The sequence below is a fragment of the Rhinopithecus roxellana genome, chromosome 6 (genome assembly GCF_007565055.1).
Source record: "Rhinopithecus roxellana isolate Shanxi Qingling chromosome 6, ASM756505v1, whole genome shotgun sequence".
Lineage (NCBI taxonomy): Eukaryota > Metazoa > Chordata > Mammalia > Primates > Cercopithecidae > Rhinopithecus > Rhinopithecus roxellana.
In genome coordinates, this window is record NC_044554.1 from 155,484,234 (window position 1) to 155,500,924 (window position 16,691).

General features: G+C 39.6%; 1 pseudogene; it reads right to left on the bottom strand.

Annotated features, from left to right (window-relative positions):
- Positions 1-548: 548 nt before the first annotated feature.
- LOC115898272 lies at positions 549-14,688 on the bottom strand (annotated as a pseudogene).
- Between the last annotated feature and the right edge of the window lie 2,003 nt (positions 14,689-16,691).

Sequence of the window (16,691 nt, forward strand, 5' to 3'; positions counted from 1 at the left end):
ATCTCTCCTCACTCTCTTCGCGGGCTCCAGTAAGGCAAGGATGGTGCATCAGTTCTGATTTGAAGTATATGCTTTGGAAAAATATAATATATATACACACACACAAAATATATATAATATATATAAATATATGTAATATATAAACTCTATAAACATTATATATTATATATAAAATATATTACTATATATAATATGTACTATATATAAAATATATATTATATAATATATACTATATGTACTATATATAGTATATATATATAGTATATACTATATATAGTATATACTATATATAGTATATACTATATATACTATATATAGTACATATAATATATGTACTATATATAGTATATATAATATATGTACTATATAAAATATATTGGCCATGTTGGCCAGGATGGTCTCCCACTCCTAACCTCAGGTGATCCACCCACCTCGGCCTCCCAAAGTCCTGGGATTACAGGCATGGGCCACCATGCCCGGCCAAATGTCGTTTTACAGCTCCAATATATATTATATATATACTATATATAATATAATACATAAAAACCTGCTGCAAAATAAACTGAATGGAAAAGGGGCTTGAGACTGTCAGGGCAGAGTCCGTCGGGCATCAGTCCTGCTTGGGCTGCAGCTGCCGCTTCCAGGCCTCGTTCAAGTAAACTAGTCGTTTGTAGTTGATACTGGGAAGAAGGAAGTTCAGCATGTACGTGACGACGCAGATGATGCAGAACTCCTTCAGCACAAAGTACAGAATGCAGGCCAGGTACAGGGACCCTATGACCGACATGATGGAGGACGTCATGAGGGATCAAAGCCGCCACGGTGCTTGCTGTCACGCCTGTAAGAGAAGAGAGGCGGGCTCAATCAGGCCTTGGTGCTGGAGAGAGGCTTTCTGAGTGACAAGGACTAACACTGTGTGACTTGCTGCGGTGTTTGAATACTGATCTTCCTGCCAAACTCCAAAAATTGAGAACAGAAATACTGGTCTGTTTCGTGAAAATTATACAAGTTGACTCTAGCAAAATGCCAGTTTTTTTGACTTTTTTTTTTTGAGACAGAGTCTCACTGTATCGCCCAGGCTGGAGTATAGTGGCACAATCTCGACTCATGCAACCTTCACCTCTTGAGTAAGCAATTCTCCTGCCTCAGCCTCTGGAGTAGCCAGGATTACAGGCACGTGCCACCATGCCTGACTAATTTTTGTATTTTTAGTAGAGACGGGCTTTCACCATGTTGTTCAGGTGGGTCTCCAACTCCTCACTTCAGGTGATCCTCCCGCCTCAGCCTCCCAAAGTGCTGGGATTACAGGCGTGGGCCACCATGCCCAGCCAAATGCCAGTTTTATAGCTGCAATGTTGTTGATTTCTCAGTCTTTCAGGTGAAATATTACTAATTTCACAAACTAACCTACTTGAAAATATGCACACAAAGTAAACATGCAGTCTCACAATCACATTAAGCAATGAAGCTGACTTGTAACATCAACAGCCCCAAGACACCAAATGAATAAAGGGACATGAGGACCACAGCCTTTTTCTTCCGAGCTGCACACATTTGGTGAGAACCTTCTCTGGTTTTATACTACAGCCTCCCCATCTGTGGAAAGTAAAATTTACTTTTCCATGTTTAGATCAAATTGATTAAAAATCCACAATGAGAGGTGAGGTGGATAAGGGAAACCATATTTAGCTCGTTGGCTGCATGTGGGTCAAAACTGATCAAGAAAAATGGTGGACATGTGTTCTAACCCCAGGTTCTCAATACAAAAAGGCACCTAAAACCATGCACGGTGGCTCATACCTGTAATCCTAGCACTTTGGGAGGCCGAGGCAGGCAGATCATTTGAGGTCGGGAGTTTGAGACCAGCCTGGCCAACATGGTGAAACCCTGTCTCCACTAAAAAATACCAAAAAAAAAAAAAAAAAAAAAAAAAGTTGGCATGGTATTGTACAGTTGTAATCCCAGCTACAAGGGAGGCTGAGGCATGAGAATTACTTGAACCCAGGAGGCAGAGGTTGCAGTGAGCCGAGATTGCGCCACTGCACTCCCGCCTGAGTGACAGAATAAGACTCTGTCTCAAAAAAAAAAAAAAAACCAAAAGGTGGGAGGGGGCCGGGTGCGGTGGCTCAAGCCTGTAATCCCAACACTTTGGGAGGCCGAGGCGGGCGGATCACAAGGTCAGGAGATCGAGACCATCCTGGCTAACATGGTGAAACCCTGTCTCTACTAAAAATACAACAATATTAGCCAGACATGGTGGTGGGCACCTGTAGTCCCAGCTACTCGGGAGGCTGAGGCAGGAGAATGGCGTGAACCCAGGAGGCCGACCTTGCAGTGAGCCCAGATCACACCACTGCACTCCAGCCTGGGCCACTGAGCGAGACTCTGTCTCAACAACAACAACAAAAAATAAATAATAATAAAAGGAAAAAAGGCACCTGAATTCTGGACTCTATCTTCACATGTATTGTTTTTAATTTCCTATGGCCAACAGTATGGAGAATATGTGCATTTATTTTCAAGGACAGAGAAGGCAGAGCATGTTAAATGGCCCTCCTACCCAATGACTCATGGATAAGGATAACAGAAACAGGAACAAAATAACAGGTGGGAGCAGGTTTAAAGAAGTCAATTAAAGAGCTGAAATCCCGGTGCCTGTTGGCAAAATTCGAAAAGCAACAAGAAGATGCGTATGGGCTGGCTGGGCCACAGCCACGGGACTAGATGCTTTCATAGGGCACTTCAAGACTAAGGTGCTGCTGAATTACTGCAGGGACTAGCAAATCTGGTCAGCTACCTGCTTTAGTAAATAAAGTTTTATTGGCACTCAGCCAGCCATGCTCATTCATTTATGTAATGTCTGTGACTGCTTTCACACTAGAAGGCAGAGTTGAATGGCTGCAGCAACTGGCAAAGTCAATTTTCTGCCAGGCCCTTTACTGAAAAAGTTTGCTGACTTCACCTATGCTAAACAACTAACATTTCAAAATTAATGCGGTCACAATTTTATCTAAGAAAGTTAATTTCAAAGTGATACGGGCAAGTTATTTCTTCCTCCATGCCTCTCTTTTCTCAACTGTAAAATTGGGATAACAATCATGCTTACTTGCCAAGACTGCTGGACAATTAAATGAGCTGAGATAATGCAGGGTTAAAGCACTTAGGATAGTGTATAAATACCAGCTCTCCGTTAAATACTACCGTAATGCAACTAGGTACTTGTGGCTCAGGGTAAAATTCCCAATGGAATTTAAAATGTGCTGTAACTCTAAATAAATGATGGTACAACTGTGCAATGGATTAGTCTGCAGCTGTAAAAAAGAATGAAGACATCTAATAAACTGATATGGAAAAATCACCACGATATATCCATCAAACAAAAAAAGAAAAGAACATGCAAGCTGTAGAACAGTGAGTATAGCATCTGCCTTTTATATTTTAAAAAGGAGGAAAATTAAGATTATGTATGTGTACTTTCTCGTATGTGCAAAAAGAAACTCTAAAACAATAACAAGCTACCAGTCCAGGCTGAGGAGCAGTGGAAACCATGGAAAAAGAGAAGGGGTGGGACAGATTTTTCTTTGTGTAACATTTTATATACATATATATTTTTTTTCTGAAGGAGTCTCGCTCTGTCACCCAGGCTGGAGTGCAATGGCATGACGTCAGCTCACTGCAACCTCGACCTCCCGGGTTCAAGCAATTCTCCTGCCTCAGCCTCCCAAGTAGCTGGTATTACAGGTGTGCATCACCACGCTCAGCTGGTTTTTGTATTTTTAGTAGAGATGGGGTTTCACTGTGTTGGCCAGGCTGGTCTTGAACTCCTCACCTCGTGATCCACCCATGTTGGCCTCCCAATATGCTGGAATTATAGGCATGAGTCACTGCATCCTGTCCTTTTATAGAACTTTTGAACCATGTGAATGGATTACCTATGAAAAAATTAAATTAAAAATGTATCTCAAACAGCTTAGAAGTGAGTACAGATGTCGTGCTCTGGAAACTGTTGGGTTGGTTCAAATGTGCCTCCCACAAAGACACCAACGTTAAAAAGCATATGAAGCATCTAAATGCAAGTCAAAAAATGCGAATGAAAAGACACATATGATACATATGATTTAAAATATGTATATACCATGGCATTAAATTAATGGTAAAACAAAAATTTGGTTGTTGCACTTCTGTCTTCAAAAGTTAATCTAGTTAAAGGCTTTTCTTAGGTTCTTTGCCTTTAAGGGAAAACGCCTTGCATTTGGGCTTATACTTCATATTCTTCTCTAGAAATCCAGCAAAACGGAAATATGCAGAATACAGAGTGAAATTTCTCCCTCCTCCCAACCAGCAGACCCTTTTCTATGCATTTACATGCATTTATACAAACATGTTTGTCCTATACTTATTATACCAAAATTTGCATTTTTCACTAAATAGTGTCTTTATCTTTCTAGGATGTAAATATAGATCTCCTTTTTCCTTTAATGGCTACATAGTATTTCTTAGTATTTTCTAATTTATTCAACCATTATCTACTTCTAAGCTAACTCCTTTTTTTTTTTTTTTTTTTTTTTTTTTGCTGTTTCACACTGTACTGCTATGAATATCTGTGTGCACACATCTTTGTACTTCTGCAAGATAAATACTTGGATATGGAACTGGGCAAACTCGACAGAACTACGGAGAATGATTTAGATTTACAATTTGCCTCATAACAAATCAATTTCAGATAGAAGAGTTACATGTATTTTTAATGAACCAAATCAAAAGAGCTGACAGGTAATGGAATATTAACAATTAAAATACAAAAGCTTTGGTATGCAACAAGATCTTTAAAAAAGAAGAAAAATAAAATGCAAAGGTAACAATGGATAAACTCTAAAAGTATAAAAATACAATACAAATTCATAACACTAACAAAATGGGATAAAGAATGCATAAAATGTTTGTAACATATATAAAAATGTACTATTATTGGGATCACAATAGGTAAATGAGCAATAAAAGGAAATTAAAAAGAGTAAAATTTAAGGTAATAGGTACTAATATGTAACTATTAGCAATTTTTCTAATTATTGTCATTACATGATTAATGTAATGATTATCATTACAATAAAGAAGATTATCATTACAATAAAAAAGAAATTTTACAAAACACATTTTAAAAATAAAGATGGCTGGAGCTTCAGGGAAACCAAAGAACTGAGGGAGAAGCAACTTGGTAACATCAATAAAAATTTAATAAAGTATCTGTGTTTTTTGATCCTATGCCTGGAAATATATTTTGTGGAGATAATTCAAAGGAAGGAGCAGGAGGTCTTTAAACAAAGTTTATCACTGCAGCATTATTTAGAAGTAAAAGGTGTGAAACCTAGATGTTAACAATAACACTTAGGATAAACGACACTATGTTGAAACAGAGTTCATATTAAATTATTGTTAGTTTTTGAGACAGGGTCTTGCTCTGTCATCCAGGCTAGAGTGCAGTGGTGTGATCTCGGTTCCCTGCAACCTCCATATCTTGGACTCAAGGGATTCTCCGACCTCAGCCTTTCAAGTAACTGGGACTACAGGTGTGTGTTGCCACACCCAGCTAATTTGTGTATATTCTGTAGAGACGGAGTCTCGCCATGTTGCCCAGGCTTGTCTTGAGCTCCTGGGCTGAAGTGATCTGCCTTTCTCAGCCTCCCAAAGTGCTAGGATTACAGGTGTGAGCCACCACACCGGGTCCCAAATTATTATTATTATTATTTATTTTTATGAGATGAAGTTTTGCTCTTGTTGCCCAGACTGGAGTGCAATGGCACGATCTCAGCTCACTACAACCTCCATCTCCCGGGTTCAAGCGATTCTCTGGCCTCAGCCTCCCGAGTAGCTGGGATTACAGGCATGCACCACCATGCCTAGCTAATTTCGTATTTGTAGGGAAAAGAAAGAGAGATCAGACTGTTATTGTGTCTATGTAGAAAAGGAAGACATAAGAAACTTCATTTTGAACTGTACCCTGAACAATTGTTTTGTCTTGAGATGTTGTTAATCTGTAAGTTTGCCCCAACCTTGAGCTCACAGAAACATGTGTTGTATGGAATCAAGGTTTAAGGGATCTAGGGCTGTGCAGGATGTACCTTGTTAACAAAATGTTTACAGGCAATATGCTTGGTAAAAGTAATCGCCATTCTCCAGTCTTGATAAACCAGGGGCACAATGCACTGCGGACAGCCACAGGGACCTCTGCCCTGGACAGCCAGGTATTGTCCAAGGTTTCTCCCCATGTGATAGTCTGAAATATGGCCTCGTGGGATGGGAAAGACCTGACTGTCCCCCAGCCAGTCACCCGTGAAGGGTCTGTGCTGAGGAGGATTATTAAAAGAGGAAAGCCTCTTCCAGCTGAAATAAGAGGAAGGCCTCTGTCTCCTGCCTGCTCCTGGGAACAGAATGTCTTGGTATAAAACTCAATTGTACATTTGTTCAATTCTGAGATAGGAGAAAAACTGCCCTGTGGCGGGAGGTGAGACATGTTGGCAGCTGCTTTGTTATTCTTTACTCCACTGAGATGTTCGGGTGGAGAGAAGCATAAATCTAGCCTATGCGCACATCCAGGCATAGTACATTCCCTTGAACTTATTTGTGACGGAGATTCCTTTGCTCACAGCTGACCTTCTCCCCACTATCACCCCGCTTTCCTGCCACATTCCTCTTGCTGAGATAGTGAAAATAGTAATCAATAAATACTAAGGGAACTCAGAGACTGATGCTGGTGCAGGTCCTCTGTATGCTGAGCGCCGGTCCCCTGGGCCCACTTTTCTTTCTCTATACTTTGTCTCTGTCTTATTTGTTTTCTCAGTCTCTCGTCCCACCTGACAAGAAATACAGGTGTGGAGGGGCAGGCCAACCCTTCATCTGGCGCCCAACGTGGGGCCTTTAGGGTGAAGGTATGCTAAGAATGTAAACATTGAGGACAGCTGACCAGAGATTCCCAAGTATGTCCATGGTCAGCGTTGCAGTAAGCTTGTGCACTCAGAGGACCCCAGGGTAACAATGGGACAAACTGAAAGTAAATATGCCCCTTATCTCAGCTTCATTAAAATTATCTTAAGGAGGGGGGAGTTAGAGCTTCTACAGAAAATTTAATTATGCTATTTCAAACAATAGAACAATTCTGCCCATGGTTTCCAGAACAGGGTACTTTAGATCTAAAAGACTGGGAAAAAATTGGCAAAAAATTAAAACAAACAAGTAGGAAAGGTAAAATCATCCCACTTACAGTATGGAATGATTGGGCCATTATTAAAGCAACTTTAAAACCGTTTCAAACAGAATAAGATAGCGTTTCAGTTTCTGATGCCCCTGAAAGCTCTGTAATAGATTGTAAAGAAGAGGCAGGAACAGAATCCCAGAAAGGAATGGAAAGTTCACATTGTAAATATGTAGCAGAGTCTATAATGGCTTGGTCAACACAAAATGTTGACTACAATCAATTACAGGAGATAATCTATCCTAAAACATTAAAATTTGGGGGAAAAAGGTCCAAAATCATCAGGGCCATTGGGACTAAAACCACAATGGCCACCTCCTCCTCAGCTGAGTGAGTGCTGGGGGAGGGAACCTGAAACTAGGCTCGCTACGACTCGGCTGGTGGCACCCATTATTGCCCAACCTACAGTTCACTACGGTGAGGGAACAATTCAGACTCGCCCTGTAGCATCCTGTCTGGGTCATGCAGTGGTCGCTCCCTAAGAAAAAGTTGGGGGCGCTACATAAAATTGTCAAAAACTATTTTAAAAAGGAAATGTTTCACCCACTTTTCTCTCCTTAGAATTCTCCAGCATTTGTAATTCAAAAAATATCCGGCAGATGGCGCATGCTGACCGACTTAAGAGCTGTTAATGCCATAATTCAACCCATGGGGGCTCTGCAATCTGGATTGCCCTCTTCGCCCATGATCCCCAAAGATTGGCCTTTAATTATAATTGATCTAAAGGTTTGCTTTTTTACCATTCCTCTGGCAAAACAGAATTTTGAAAAATTTGCTTTTACTATACCAGCCATAAAAAATAAAGAACCAGCCACCAGGTTTCAGTGAGAAGTGTTGCCTCAGGAAGTTCTTAATATTCCGACTATTTGTCAGACTTTTCTAGCTCAAGCTCTTCAACCAGTTAGAGACAAGTTTTCAGACTGTTATATCATTCATTATGTTGATAATATTTTGTGTGCTACAAAAACAAGAGACAAATTAATTGACTGTTACACTTTTCTACAGACAGAGGTTACAAATACAGGACTGACAATAGCATCTGATAAGATTCAGACCCCTACTCCCTTTCGTTATTTGGAAATACAGGTAAAGGAAAGGAAAATTAAACCACAAAAAATAAAAATAAAAAACACATTAAAAACATTGAATGACTTTCAAAAATTACTAGGAGATATTAATTGGATTTGGTCAACTCTAGGCATCCCTACTTATGCCATGTCAAATTTGTTCTCTATCTTGAGAGGGGATCCAACATCACATAGTAAAAGAACATTAACTCCAGAGGCAACTAAAAAAATTAAATTAGTTAAAAAAAATTATGTCAGCACAAGTAAATAAAATAGATTGCTTAGCCCCATTCCAACTTTTGATTTTTGCTACTACACATTCTCCAACAGACATTATTGTTCAAAATACAGATATTGTGGAGTGGTCATTCCTTCCTCACAGTACAATTAAGACTTTTACATTGTATTTAGATCAAATGGCTACATTAATTGGTCAGGCAAGCTTACAGATAGTAAAATTGTATGGAAGTGACCAGATAAAATCATTGTTCCTTTAAACAAGGAACAGGTTAAACAAGCCTTTATCAATTCTGGTACTTGACAGATGGATCTTACTAATTTTGTGGCAAATTATTGATAATCATTACCCAAAAACAAAAATCTTCCAGTTTTTAAAATTGACTACTTGAGTTTTACATAAAATTACCAGACATAAACCTTTAAAAAATGCTCTGATGGTGTTTACTGATGGTTCTAGCAATGGAAAGGTGGCTTACACCAAGCCAAAAGAACTAGTCATTGAAATTCAATATCACTCAACTGAAAGAGCAGAGTTGGTTGCTGTCATTTCAGTGTTACAAGATTTTAATCAGCCTATTAACACTGTATCAGATTCTGCATATGTAGTACAGGCTACAAAGGATATTGAGACAGCCCTAATCAAATATAGTATGGATGATCAGTTAAACCAGCTGTCTAATTTGTTACAACAAACTGTAAGAAAAGAAATTTCCCATTTTATATTATTGATATTCGAGCACATACTAATTTACCAGGGCCTTTAACTAAAACAAACAAGCTGACATGCTAGTATCATCTGACTTCATAAAAGCACGAGAACTTCATGCTTAACTCATGTAAATACAACAGGACTAAAAAATATATTTGATATCACATAGAAACAGGCAAAAAATATTGTACAATATTGCACTCAGTGTCAAGTCCTACACCTGCCCACTCAAGAGGCAGGAGTTAATCCCAGAGGTCTATGTCCTAATACGTTATGGCAAATGGATGTCACACATGTACCTTCATTTGAAAAATTGTCATTTGTCCATGTGACAGTTGATACTTATTCACATTTTGTATGAACAACCTGCTAGACAAAAAAAAAAGTACTTCCTATGTTAAAAAACATTTATTATCTTGTTTTACTATCATAGAAGTTCCAAAAATAATTTAAAACAGATAATGGGCCAGGATACTGTAGTAAAACATTTCAAAAATTCTTAAATCAGTGAAAAATTACACATACAACAGGAATCCCTTATAATTCCCAAGGACAGGCCATAATGAAAAGAACTAATAGAACACTCAAAGCTCAATTAGTTAAACAAACAAAAAAATAGGAATATAACACTCCCCAAATAAAACTTAATCTAGCACTTTATACTTTAAATTTTTTAAACATTGACAAAAATCAGACCACTACTTCTACAAAACAACATTTTACTGAAAAAAAAAAAGAAACTGATTTGGTGAAAAAACAACAAAAATAAGACATAAAAAATGAAAAAGGTAATAACATGGGGAAGAGGCTTTACTTGTGTTTCACAGGAAAAAAATCAGCTTCCTGTATGAATACCCACTAGACATTTATCTACAATAAACCTATCGAAGATGCAAAAAAACAAAAACAAAAGCAAAAACAAAAAAAAGCACCTCCACAAAAACAAAAAACCCACAATCAAGCATCATCAACTTGCCAAGTAAACAAAATGGCAATATCAAAAAAACAGATAAAGCTGGCATCCACCAAAAAAGTGGAACCGCTGACCTGAGGTCAACTAAAGAAGCTGACACAGTTAGCTAAAAAAAAAGCCTAAAAAAAACAAGGGTAACACAAACTCCAGAAAATATACTGCTTACAGCTTTGATAACTGTATCAACGGTGGTAAGTCTCCCCATGTCTGCAGAAACAGCTGCAGCTAATTATACTTACTGGGCCTATGTGCCTTTCCTGCCCCTAATTCGGGCAGTCACATGGATAAATAATCCTATTAAAATATATGTTAATAAGAGTGCATGGGTACCAGGCCCCACAGATGATCGTTGCCCTGCCAAACCTAAAAAAAATAAATAAATATTTCCATTGGGTATTATTATCCCACTACTTGCCTAGAAAAGGCACCAGGATGCTTAATGCCTACAACCCAAAATTGGTGGGTAGAAATACATACTGTCAGTGCCACCAGGAGATTTACTTACCACATGGTAAGTGAAATGTCACTTGAGCCACAAATATATAATTTACAGGACTCTTCTTATCAAAGCTCATTAAAATTTAGGCCTAAAGGGAAGCCTTGCCCCAAAGAAATTCCCAAAAAATCAAAAGGCCCAAAAGTCTTAGTTTTGAAAAAAATGTGTGACTGATACTACGGTGGTGTTATAAAACAACAAAGTCAAAACTATCATAAACTGGGCCCTTTGAGGACAATTATATTATCATTGTAAGGGCCAGACTCACTCATATTCACAGGCCCCATCCGTCTGGCCCATTAATCCGACCTATAAGAGTGATTTAACTAAAAGGGAAGACCAGGTTTATGAAAGGTCAAAATCACCCTATCCATAAAAATGCGGTAAAAAGAGAATTTTATCACCTCAACCAAAGTTAGTTAGTCCTGTTACTAGTCCTAAACATCCAAAATTATAAAAACTTACTGTGGCTTTGCACCACACTACAATTTGGTCTGGAAATCAAGCTATAAAAACAAAAAATCTTAAGCCATATTATACTATCAACCTAAATTCCAATCTAACAATTCCTTATATACTAGTTGTAAAAAACATAGTTATTAAACCAGATTCCCAAGCTATAACCTGTGAAAATTTTAGATTGTTTACTTGCATTGATTCAACTTTTAATTGGCAGCACTGTATTCTACTAGTGAGGGCAAGAGAGGGCACATGGATCCCTGTGTCCGTAGACTGACCATGAGAGGCTTCCCCATCCGTCCATATTTTAACAAAAGTATTTTAAAAAGTTCTAACAAGAACCAAAAGATTCATTTTTACTTTAATGACAGGGAGTATGGGTCTTATTGCAGTCACAGCTACTGCTGCGGCTGCTGGAATTGCTTTACACCCCTCTGTTCAAACTGCTAAATACGTAAGTAATTGACAAAAGAATTCCTCAAGATAGTGGAATTCTCAGACCCAAATAGATCAAAAATTGGCAAACCAAATTAATCATCTAAGACAAACTGTCATTTAAATGAGAGATAGGCTCATGAGCTTGAAATATCTTTTTCAGTTACACTGTGACTGAAATACATCAAATTTTTGTATTATACCCCTAACCTGTGATGAGTCTGAACATCACTGGGACATGGTTAAATGCCATCTACAAAAAAGAAAAAATAATCTTACTTTAAATATTTCAAAATTAAAAAACAAATTTTTTAAGGCATCAAAAGCCCATTTACATTTGGTACCAAAAACTGAGACAATTGTCAAAGCTGCTCATGGCCTCACAGACCTTAATCCCATCACTTGGGTTAAAACTATCAAAAGTTCCACTATTGTAAATTTTGTATTAATCCTTGTATGCCTGTTCTGTCTTAGTCTACAGGTGCATCCAACAACTCCAAAAAGACAAGAACCAGCAAAAACGGGCCATAATGATGATGGCAATTTTGTCAAACACAAAAGGGGGATATGTAGGGAAAAGAAAGAGAGATCGGACTGTTACTGTGTCTGTGTAGAAAAGGAAGACATAAGAAACTCCATTTTGACCTGTACCCTGAACAATTGCTTTGCCCGAGATGCTGTTAATCTGTAACTTTGCCCCAACCTTGAGCTCACAGAAACATGTGTTGTATGGAATCAAGGTTTAAGGGATCTAGGGCTGTGCAGGATGTGCCTTGTTAACAAAATGTTTACAGGCAGTATGCTTGGTAAAAGTCATCACCATTCTCCAGTCTTGATAAACCAGGGGCACAATGCACTGCAGAGAGCCACAGGGACCTCTGCCCTGGACAGCCAGGTATTGTCCAAGGTTTTTCCCCATGTGATAGTCTGAAATATGGCCTCGTGGGATGAGAAAGGCCTGACCGTCCCCCAGCCTGACACCCATGAAGGGTCTGTGCTGAGGAGGGTTAGTAAAAGAGGAAAGCCTCTTCCAGTTGAAATAAGAGGAAGGCCTCTCTCTCCTGCCTGCCCCAGGGAATGGAATATCTCGGTATAAAACTTGATTGTACATTTGTTCGATTCTGAGATAGGAGAAAAACCACTCTGTGGCAGGAGGCGGGACATGTTGGCAGCAATGCTGCTTTGTTATTCTTTACTCCACTGAGATGTTTGGGTGGAAAAAGCATAAATCTTGCCTACGCGCACATCCAGACATCCCACTATCACCCTGCTCTCCAGCCACATTCCTCTTACTAAAACATTAATAATCAATAAATACTAAGAAAACTCAGAGACTGGTGCTGGTGCGGGTCCTCTGTATGCTGAATGCCGGTCCCCTGGGCCCACTTTTTTTTCTCTATACTTTGTCTCTGTGTCTTATTTCTTTTCTCAGTCTCTCGTCTCACCTGATGAGAGATACCCACAGGTGTGGAGGGGCAGGCCACCCTTTCAGTATTTTTAGTACAGACGGGTTTTCTTTATGTTGGTCAGGCTGGTCTCAAACTACCAACCTCAGGTGATCCGCCCACCTCGGCCTCGCAAAGTGCTGGGATTACAGGCATGAGCCACCACGCCCAGCCCCAAAATTATTTTTAAAAGCAGAAGACTGTAGAAATACTGGATATGTAAAGGTGATAGGATTATGAATATGGTTTCTCATTAATGTCCCCTCAATATATGATATTTTTACAAGGCTACAGAGTCTATAAAATAGGAAACACATTTACAGGGAAGATGGGAGTGATAATTTCCTGGAATGGGACTGGTTTTTCTGGACATCATGAGATACAGCTCTCCATGATTAAACAGCAATTGACATAAATTCAACATTAATATAATAAAAATCTTAGCGAATCAAGTTTTCACAATACAAAAATGTACACGCTAGTGGCTCTATAAATAACACATGCTTTTATTTAACATCAAGACACTTCAAGGCAAAGACACAAAGTACTAAACGGAATATAACGAACTTATTTTTGTATTGATAAATACTTACCAAGTAATAACTGTAGTATATAAAATATAAGTCCTAAGACACTGTTTGGCTGGTTTAATATACCATCCTTTCCAAAAATGGAACCCAAAAGACCAAATCCTCGACCCCATCTGTAAAATAAGGAAAACCGGTAACCCTATATTGGAATTTCCCTATTTTAAAAAATGTAAAATTATTTGAGAACATTATCCAATTCTAAAATCAACTAAGTTGTCAAATGTCTTAAATGTCCTGTGTTGAGGGAGTGATTTACCCCAAAGAGGGAGGCCAGTCACTAGATTTCTGATTAAAAATAATCATCTAAAATGAACATATCTAAAAGTGCCAGTATACTCATCTGAATCTCTCAGTTGCCAATTTCTATATATTCTCTTTCCAAAAGGTAGGGCAAAGTATTCATTTTCCAGTGGCATTAGTATTTGCAGAAGGAGACTTCTCTCTGCTTAAGCCAGGGTCTCTTAACAGTGGACCATTGACATTTTGGGCTACGTAATTCTTTGTGTTGTGGGGTGTTCTGTGCATTACATAACAGTACCCCTGGGCTCCACCCACTGATGCTGCCAGTACTCCTCCACCCCAGGTGTGACTACCAAAAACGCAGTCACAGCCATTGCCAAACATCCCCTGGGACACAACTGCCCCTATTTGAAAGCCATAGATGTAAGTTGTGCTATTTATTCACTCAGAGAATATAGATTGAAACGTTGTTTCTTCACAAATTTCACAAAGATATGCATTAAGAAATACACTGGGAATGTATTTTTTAAATGTAGGGCCGGGCATGGTGGCTCACGCCTGTAATCCCAGCACTTTGGGAGGCCGAAGTGAGCAGATCACAAGGTCAAGAGTTAGGGACCAGGTTGGCCAACATGGTGAAACCCGTCTCTACTCAAAATACAAAAAATTAGCTGGGCATGGTGGCGTGCACCTGTAATCCCAGCTACTCGGGAGGCTGAGGCGGGAGAATCACTTGAACTCGGGAGGCAGAAGTGGCAGTGAGCTGAGATTGCACCACTGCACTCCAGCCTGAAGGAGCAAAACTCCATTTCAAAAAAAGAATGTAGGACAATGTCAGAAACTGTAGGTCTTTCCTGGAATCCTACCTCAGAATCGAAAAACCTGATGTATTGTATACCCTATCAGTTTTGATTTGGAATTTAACTTTAAATCTTGGATTTGACTTAACATTTTTAAAACCTGATATTCTTTTTTTAAATTGTTAATACTTATTTGACAAAACTTGATACAAATATCAAACTAACATTCATTTTGAATAAAAAAACCTTTAAAGATAATGTTAACTCTGGATGGAACGAGAGTGCTTCTTAAATACTAAAAAACATAACCAGTTATGGTGTTAAGTCAGTAGAGAAACACTCTAAATAAAATCTAAACTTAGGTTCTGAAGACAAACTCCCCCAAAGCAAGGATAAATACGTGGTTCTTCACTGGCCATATACTTTAATGACACTCAATGCCCAAGATGGAGAATGAAACCCCTGCATAACAGTGATGTTGGGAGAGAAAAATCACCCCGATTTTACAAACAAATGAAGGCCATGAAGTTTTTCTTTTTCTTTTTCTTTTTTTTTTTTTTTTGAGACAGAGTGGCATGGTCTTGGCTCACTGCAAGCTCCGCCTCCCAGGTTCACGCCATTCTCCTGCCTCAGCCTCCAGAGTAGTAGCTGGGACTACAGGCACCCAACACCATGCCCCGCTAATTTTTGTTTTTTTTTTTTTTTTTTTTTTTTTTTTTGAGGCGGAGTCTCGCTCTGTCACCCGGGCTGGAGTGCAGTGGCCGGATCTCAGCTCACTGCAAGCTCCGCCTCCCGGGTTTACGCCATTCTCCTGCCTCAGCCTCCCGAGTAGCTGGGACTACAGGCGCCCGCCACCTCGCCCGGCTAGTTTTTGTATTTTTAGTAGAGACGGGGTTTCACCGTGTTAGCCAGGATGGTCTCGATCTCCTGACCTCGTGATCCGCCCGTCTCGGCCTCCCAAAGTGCTGGGATTACAGGCTTGAGCCACCGCGCCCGGCCATTTTTTGTATTTTTTTAGTAGAGACGTGGTTTCACCGTGTTAGCCAGGATGGTCTCGATCTCCTGACCTCGTGATCCGCCCACCTCAGCCTCCCAAAGTGCTGGGATTACAGGCATGCGCCACCGCGCCCAGCTGCCATGAAGATTTTTATTGTACAATTATACAATCCTTTTTTTTTTTTTTTTTTTTTTTTTAATATTTGTTGTAGAGTTGGGGCTTGCTGTGTACCAAGGCTGGTCTCCAAGTACTGGGCTCAAGCAATCCTTCCACCTTGGCCTCCCAAAGTGCTGGGATTACAGGCTGAGCTATCACACCCAGCCATACATTTTAAAGAACATAAAATAATTTGCATTATATTCATGCATTCTTTCACTCATCTAAATACTTATTGAGCATGTACTGTGTGCACTGGTGCTAGGTGCTGGGGATGCAGAAGTGAACGAGCCAGACAAGGTGCTGCCCTTGTGGACCTTAAATTCTATTTAAGGAAAGAAATAAACAGGTAAACAAACGCCAGGTTACCTGCCGAAATGGACACACCTGGTGACAGATACACAGGAAAATTAGAAGGGGAACCTCTAGATCAGTGCTTCTGAAATTTTAAAAGCGCAATCACTTTGGGGTCTGGTTAAAATGTAAGCTTTTCCTTCAGTGCATCTGTGGTGGGGCCTAAGACTCTGCATTTCCAGAGAAAACAACCCAAAATGAAAAGCTTGCAGGGGATACTGACGCTTCTGGTCTGAAGACCACACTGGAGACCACAGCTGTGGGAAGAGAAGGGGTGCAGGAAGCTCCTCTAGCTCGATGGTCAGGAAGGTACCTTTTTCAGGAATTAAGTTTTAAATGAGATCCTGAGTGATGGTAAGCAGTCAGTCTCATGAGCAATGGCAAGTCAAAGGCCTTGAGGTAGGAATGAGCTGTGGATGTGCCAAGGAAGGCCATCGAGCCTGGGGCATGGTGATTGAGGAGAGTGACAGGAGAACTAGGT